This window comes from Aulonocara stuartgranti, assembly GCF_965226115.1.
Source record: "Aulonocara stuartgranti genome assembly, chromosome: 1".
Lineage (NCBI taxonomy): Eukaryota > Metazoa > Chordata > Actinopteri > Cichliformes > Cichlidae > Aulonocara > Aulonocara stuartgranti.
This window is the reverse complement of record NC_138939.1, coordinates 42374967-42383418: the sequence shown is the minus strand read 5'-3', so window position 1 is coordinate 42383418 and position 8452 is coordinate 42374967. Positions and strand designations below refer to the sequence as shown.

The window sequence follows — 8452 nt, the reverse complement described above, 5'->3', positions numbered from 1 at the left end:
GAACTGGATGGAAGCACCACCAGGGCCCTATTTCAGGAAGCCGGTTTAGAAAACTCAGAGTGAAAAACGATACTCAGGGTTGAGTAACCCCGAACTGTCCAACTCGGAATATTCGGTTTCAGAAAGGCTGATAACACTTAGTTCAATCAACGCGGAGTTGCTTTAACCCCAAGTTAACTCATTCACTGCCAGCCATGAGTCAACGTATGTTTTCAATTGACGTCTATAGACGTCAATGGCAGTGAATGAGTTAAGCGCGCGCACGAGGATACATAAAGCCCTGATTAGTGGAGCACAGATTAAGCGAGTCACCATGGAGAAGGAGGGAAAGAAGGCGCGGTCAATGTATTTTACAGCGCTTGAGGCCGAAATTCTGATGGCAGCATATGCCGATAACATGCAAATTTTGCAGAAAAAAAGTAACACAGCCCCAGCTGCAAAACAAAGGGAGCATGCATGGCAAAACATAGCCGACAGAGTCAATGCGTGAGTGTTAATTTAAACATTGATCGAGGGATTTCCACCCATTTTACACGTTATTTTATTATATTTTATTTTGTATTTTATACATTTTTTTTCATGATGTGATGTGAGCGCAGGTGCAACCCAACAGGCCCCAAATGTTCCTGGCAGCAAGTAAAAATGAAATATAAAAATATAGTCCAAACAGGTGAGGTGTAATTGTATTATGAGCCATAGTGCTTGGTCTGTTTGTCCGATGTAAATCAATTGCAGTTAGAGGCTACATTACTTTTCTTTCTGTAAGCACTTATTGAAATTATCTGAGCACATTACAAGTAAATATTTGCTTACTCTGTATGCTCAAATGTGACCCGTTATGGCCACTAGAAAAAAAGCGGAGGCCCGAAAAACAGGTGGGGGTCCTCCACCACCACCACTCACAGAGGCTGAGCAGTTGGCTTCCACATTTGTGATAATGTTGGCAGCATCACATATGATCTTCACAGTGCAGAGAACACAAATTAGCATCCATTACTATAATGAAATAATTTGTTAGTTTGAAATGCTACAGGGAACTATGTACCTGTACATTAATGCTGTGGAAAGACTTCCTGTTCACATAGTCTCCTTCATTTACTGAAGGAGCAATGATTGGAATGTGAGTGCCATCTATACAGCCAATCACGCCTGGGAACCCTGAGAATAAATGTAAAATGTAAGTAGTAGTTCAAGTATCACCACATCATGAATTAAGCACGCTCTAATCACTCTCTCCCGGCGGAGAGCTCTGCAGAGAATTTGGGCTTCAACATCTACTGGCTCTTCAAGGAAGGGGCACGCCATGTCTGACACTTCCTACAGTCAGGTTCCCGACACAGAGGCGGAGACAGTCAGGGTTAGTTGAAGTAAACCTGCTAGGGGGCAGGTTAGCTTCACGGAGAGTGTCGTCATAGTAACTCACTCAGGCTTCATCTGAACTCGCTTTGTGAAACTGAAAACCCAGAGTTTTCGTTAACTCAGGGTATACTTACTCAGAGTTTGCACTAAACCGGCTTCCTGAAATAGGGCCCTGGTTTACTAAGCTGAAGCTGTCCCCATGCTAGTGGAGCAAATTGTCTGATTTCACTCAAGAGAGGGCTCAGAAGTCCATCCTTTCATAAATAAACCATATATTTGTAACTGTTTCTCTTACCTCTGTACAGGGACAGTCCAAGCTTTTCTGGGTGCCAAAGGATATTTGTGTAGCACATTTTCATTCCCATTTCAAGTTCAAATCTCCCATTAAAAGAAAGCACATTTGTGATCATATTAGCAGCTTCCTTTTAACAAGATAAACCTTATCGATGCAAATGTTTGGAGAGCACTGTTACAGCAGCCAAATTATTAGGACAACCTACATAAAATTGTTTAAAGATAAGATGAATTTTATTTATCCTGAGGGATGTTTTTCTTTTTACCAAAATTAGAAGCCTTTAAGCTGTGAATAGTTTTGTCAGAGGATAACCTAGAGCAGCGGTCCCCAACCCCCGGGCCTCGGACCGGTCCGTGAGTCGTTTGGTACCGGGCCGCGAGAGTTGAGGCTCAGGTGTGAAATGTATAGTTTTCAGGGTTTTTATCGGTGTTAGGGTTCAGATATTGAGGAAGGAGAGTACAAACCACCATGGTCCAGATGATCTTGGTCAAACAATGATTTTAATGAATACACACGTGTGGGAAGAACACTCTGTACGCAGACAGCAATTGATCTTCGACTTACTCAAAGCATACACAGATTTTTATAGCATCAGGGTTTGAATTAATGACGCCCCTTAGTATTTAGTATTTATTTATTTATTGTCATTGTCAAGAACAATGAAATTGCGTTTGGGGCTTCCATACAACCAAAAAAAAGAAGAAAATAATAAATACCCCTTAAAACCCAAGTGTACATATTTAACCCAGTGTGACTCCAATGCAATAAGACAATCCTTAGCAATAATGTTCGTAGAAATTCAGACAAAGACCTGAGAAACATGACAAAATACAACAATGCAACCCATTCAATATTATTGTACTGTGAGATATGATATCAGATATGATAGTTATCTATTTAAGAAAGGGGGGGGGGGGGCAGGAGGGGGAAAGAGAATAAAGATATGATGCACCAATGCAGACCAGTTCATTGCTATTAAGAAGTTGGATATGGTTATTGTCCGTGAGAGGGGGGCAGAGAGTTCAGGAGCCTCACAGCCTGTGGATACAGGCTGTTGGCCAGTCTGGATGTTCTGGCCTGTATAGACCTGTACCTTCTCCCTGAGGGCAGCAGATGGAAAAGGTGGCGCGCAGGGTGATGTTGGTCCCGCAGGATACTGTGCACCCTCCTCAGACAGCGAGTGGGGAAGATATTACTGATCTCTGGCAGACTTGTTCCAATAATTCTGCCAGCTTCTTTCACCACCCGCTGGAGTGCTTGCTGATCGGGCCTTGGTGCAGCTGGGGAACCACACTAGAAATCCATACGTCAGAACGCTGCTGATGGCACAGTTGTAGAAGTTCAACAGAGATATATTGCCATTGAATTTAGACAACGAAAGCTTGGCTCACAGAGCAGCTGCAACACGAACAAAAAACATTAAATAGCAACATGATGTATTATATTATATTATAGTGCAAACAGATATCAAGTGGAAGACAGTCTGGATGGTCCCCCATAAATATTTGATTGTAAATGTAACCCAGGTCCCACGTAGCTATGGTAAAGCTAGAGTATGTAGTACAATGAGACTGGGCCTGGGTTCGTAGTGCTACTAGTAATGATACCTGATACCCTCTAATTTAACTAATAAGGACCACCACAACTGTATTTTACACGAATTTATCCCTCACCGGGTATTTGTTTAGACAAAAAGAAATGAATAAAATAAACAGTTACTTTTATAAAATGAATTGAATTCAAATGAACAAACAAAAATACTGTAAATGTGACTACATGGATTTTCAATAAAAGATTATCAACATAAAATACCTCTTTCTTTAGTGCCAACTGTTATTTCAGTTACAACAGCTCACACCTTTAAAAGGGATGAATTTCAACCTTTGATAATAACTTTGATTAAAACTACAACACTTACTCAATTTAAACTAAATTTGTAACAGTGGGCCCCCACACACAAACACACACACACTTTAACCTGTCCACACTACACCGGTAGCACAGTGCTTGTTGCAGGCCTGATTCGAAGTTCGGGTGCGGTGAGGCCTAAAACTGATGGCCGCTTCACTCAAACTGAGCAATAAACAAAATACGTGCACTTTAGTTCCAGTTAGTACTCACAAGTCCAATGAGTTTGTTAGTGGGGCAATCAGAAACGGGCAGTTAGCAGTTAGTTCACCAGTAGTGAAGACATTCAGGGGTAAGAAAACAGTCAGGGGCGAGGAAATAGCAGGGTCCATCCGGGCAGAAACCTCTCTCTCCCTCTCCTTTCAGAGCGTCCCTCGGCTTCTAAACATATTAAAACACTTGAGCTAACAATACCAAATGCTATCACATAACGATTTAGCATTAGCATGCTTTGACTGAAAATCACAGAGCTAAACATACAGCATGGCATCACAGCACATAACGCGGTAAGCTGCGCTAATTAGCAAGTCGCTAGTTAGCATCACTATAACGAATAGTTACAGTACAAATGTCAAGGCACACAGTCTCATTTACCTCTTGCAGATCACAAATAAGTAATATCAGGACCACGGGTAGTCGACCTCAATGATACACTTAGATGCAAAATCCACACCACGTTTGCCTTACGACATCTCTCTCTTCGGACTTAGCTTCTGTGTCCGCTCCCACAGATTCACACAAACTGTTACCACTCGTCCCGCCCCCATAACAGAGAAGAGTGACATTGACTGGCTCGTCAGCACAACAACCAATGACAATACAATATTGAGATAACTGACATTAGATGGGTAAATAAGCTTAGGTTACACCCCAACATATTTAGTGTGCACAGAAAATGAACTCTAAATCATGAAACCCTTTTATTTATTGGACTCTTAACTGTAAATGAAATACATTTGTACTTGCATTTGATTTTTAAACCTTTTATCAACTATTTATATTTTAACCACTTTTTATAACAGTAGACTTTTTCTTTATACTGCAAGCCCGAATAATTGCAGACAGGGCTACATAAATAAGGTGAAAGAAGTCTCTTTTAAAATTCTACATAAATGTTATCCAGCCAGTCACTACATGGTCAAATTTAAAAGGGACATAAATACTAATTGTACTTTCTGTGGGGATCATCCAGAAACTGTGACACATCTTTTTTGGTACTGTTCTTTTACACAGAGATTTGTTATTGTCCATATTTTAAGGGAGTTTTCTTTACGATGGGAAAATGTTTTATTCTGTTTCTTTAAGTTTTTATAGCAATACAAAGTCCTGTGTCACCCCTAAGGTTCAAACATGTAAAGTGAAACACACACTTGTTTCATAGCACATGAAAATAAAAACTAACTAACTATTAAATCATGATACATCCTAAGTGCAGAGCCAGCACTGGATAGTTCAGGTGTACTATAATCAAGCGGTAATGACAAGAACTGCTAAGATACCAAGAACATACCCACAGAAACAAACAATGCTGTTACCAATATTTTTATCTGTACGATATCAATGGAACTGATAATATGAAATATTAGTCAGATATTGCTTTTTTTTCTAGTATGAATATAAAAAGAAATAAATTAAATAATTACTGAAGTGTATGCAGTGACTTTTAAGATGACTTTATTGACCAAATCATGGTCAAATCATAGCACTGGGTTACTTAAAAAAAAACCCAGCATGAGAACAGATTTTGTTATCACGAACACTTTTCTGCCCACCGTTTCAGCAAATTATTCTTTAAAGCATGAACCCCAGGCAGAGCACTGAGTACCAAGACCCACGAACACCTTTTGAATTACTTCAAAAGTGTACCTTAAGTCCTTTAGATAGTCCAGGTTAAGTGCATAGATGAGTCCAAGAAAAAGTGCAACTGCATTAGGGAAATCACAGACGTCATTGAGGACAATCTGATCCTCAATCACCAGGGCAATGCTTGTTATTGTTGGGCTTGAGCAGATGGTCCGAAATTGTGTCAAACATTGATATTTGACATCACAACAGAGAGATGAATCTGGCAGGTCTACCAGAACGAGTAAGAGCTGACCTAGAAAAGAACCCAGACTTTGTGGTCGCAAATTCTACAAAATGGGAGAGACACGTGATACATAGACTTCAGCTTGATATTTGACATCACAGCAGAGAAGCAAGTCTGGCATTGATATTTGACATCACAACAGAGAAGCAAGTCTGGCATTGATATTTAACATCACAACAGAGAAGCGAGTCTGGCATTGATATTTAACATCACAGCAGAGAAGCAAGTCTGGCATTGATATTTGACATCACAGCAGAGAGACTGGATGTGATGTCAGAAAGATGACTGTGATGTCAGAACCCTCTAAATGTTGTAATTTACAGATGGTAAATGGCCTGTATTTGTATAGCGCTTTACTAGTCCCTAAGGACCCCAAAGCACCTTACACATCCAGTCATCCACCCATTCACACACCGGTGATGGCAAGCTACATTGTAGCCACAGCCACCCTGGGGCGCACTGACAGAGATATTTAATTCCAAATGATTTGACTGCATCATTGCGTCTTTGAGTTATGACCCAAACTCTCTATCAACTTTGTGAATAAATTCACGTCCCCCTGTGACCTCATAATTACACCACAGTTCAGATAGCATGAATGAGTCATGAGGTCACACCAACAGTGACATCAGCAGTGACATCACTAAAGTTGCCAGGTGAGTCCATAAATAGAACCCGTGACGTGGAGCAGGTACCGCCATTTTGCACCTTGTGAGCAGCCTGAAAGTGTTGGCCCAACTGGTCTTAAACTAAGAAACACTAAAGTTAAATTTGAAAACAATTTAAAACAAAACATCCCCATTCTAAAATGTCATGTGACAATCTGATTGGCTTACGGAGTGATGATGTCACAAGGACTATGTTGCCTTTGATCTGAAGTCTATAAATAGGGGTCAGAAGCAGCAATTAATCAGTTTGTTCACAGCCTTCAAACGTTCGACCAGAGATCCATTTGGAAATATTTCTAAGCCTTTTCAGAGTCACTGTGCACAGGCTCCAACATGCCTCCACGAAAAGGCCAACAAAGACAAAAAGATTATGCTGCCTGTCCTTTGTGTTCTGGCCGGCCAATCTCTCCAGGAGAAATTGTGCGGCCAATCTCTCCAGGAGAAATTGTGCGGCCAATCTCTTCAGGAGAAATTACCACGGATGGTGTCTTATCAGTCCTAAGAACATTACAGGAAAGTCAGAAGGAAAAATCTGACCTACATTACAAAATTAAACAAATTGAAGAAGAGAAGCTTCAACTAGAGGAAAAGTGCAGACAACTGGAAGCACGAAATAAAGACCTGGAAGAAAAACAGCAACGCCAGCCTGATATAAAAATGATCAACGAGGGCTCGGGAGTGAAGTTTGGTGAAGGACGAGAGAAGATTTTTTCTCGTTTTCTTTCATCAGGAACACAGAGTGCTGAATTAAAAGAAACATCTGCCCAGCTTCAAGGAAAGAAAGCTACTATTGAGGAGATACAGTGGGATCTCCAAAACATTGAGAAACAGAATCAGGTGCTTCGAGGAAAGCTCAATGCAGCGGAGAAAACAATTGAAAAAATCCACCAACAGAAGACTGAACAGGAAATACAAATGCAGGACGAACTCAAAGCCATGCAGAAATTGTACAACAATCTGAAAGTCAAGTGTGGTGAAACAAAGCGCAAAAATAAAGAGCTTCTTGAAGAGAAAAAGCAACAGGAAGAAGAAAAACGTATTATCCAGGACTTTGAGAGAAGGCATCTAGAATTGCAAGAATTTTATAATAAAGAATATGAGGAAACACTTCAACTGAAAAGAGAAAAGGAAATACAAATGAAGGACAAACTCAAAGCCACACGGAAATTGTACAACAATCTGATAGTCAGGTTTGGTCAAATAAAGCGCAAAAATAAAGAGCTTCTTGAAGAAAGAAAGCAACAGGAAGAAGAAAAACGTATTATCCAGGACTTTGAGAGAAGGAATCTAGCATTGCTAGAACTTTGTGATGAAACTCCTGAACTGCAAAGAGAAAAGGAAATACTGGAAAAACGATGTTCAGAGATGCAGTGTAGGATTGATGGAATGAAGAGGAAACACTCAAAGGTCATTAATGAGATGTTGTTGAAGTCCAATGACTTGAAGAGCCAAATAATTGAAATGCAGGCACAAAAGCAACAACAAGAGAAAATACATGAAGACCTGCAGCGTACGAGTCAAGAAATCCAGAGAAAAAACGAGCTGTTAGAAGAGATGCACAACAAAAAGCAAGAAAAGCTTAGAAAAAAACAAGCAACCTTAAAAGAAATGAAGCAAAGATGCCAGCAACTCGAGCAGCAGAATGCAGAAACAAACGATCAGCTGAGAACCCTTATCCTGGAGAACGAGCTCGTGGAAAACTACCCGAAAAAGAAGAAAAAAGGCTGGTTCTGCCGCTTATTCAGATGATTTAGCCTCGTCCTCCTCCACCTGTGCCCCATCTTACTTTGCACCTCTCCTGTCCCCCCAACACATATTCTCCACCTTCTTCATCTTTTTTCACCCTCCCCCCCCCAACCAGTCCCAGCAGTTGACTGTCCCCTCCTGAGCCTGGTTCTGCTGGAGGTTTCTGCCCGTCAAAAGGCAGTTTTTCCTCACCACTGTCGCCTCGTGCTTGCTCAGAGGGGATTGTTGGGGTTTTCTCCCCTCCTCCTTTCCCCCCTTCATTTACTTGTTTAACTTTTCTTTTGTTGTTTCTGTAGTTACTTGTTTTACTTTTTTCAACTTATGTAACAAAATAATAAACCAATTGAATTTATCCTTTGAGTATTTTTCATCTAATCTTTACAGATT

The 8452-nt window shown here is 40.6% G+C and overlaps 1 long non-coding RNA gene across 1 annotated transcript; it reads right to left on the bottom strand.

Moving 5' to 3' along the window:
- Nucleotides 1–2575: 2575 nt before the first annotated feature.
- LOC309700587 lies at nt 2576–8192 on the bottom strand. Its single transcript, XR_014274697.1, has 3 exons — nt 5938–8192; nt 4157–5803; nt 2576–3943 (listed from the first exon to the last, which is right to left on the bottom strand). It is a non-coding gene; the product is annotated as an uncharacterized lncRNA (long non-coding RNA).
- Nucleotides 8193–8452: the final 260 nt, after the last annotated feature.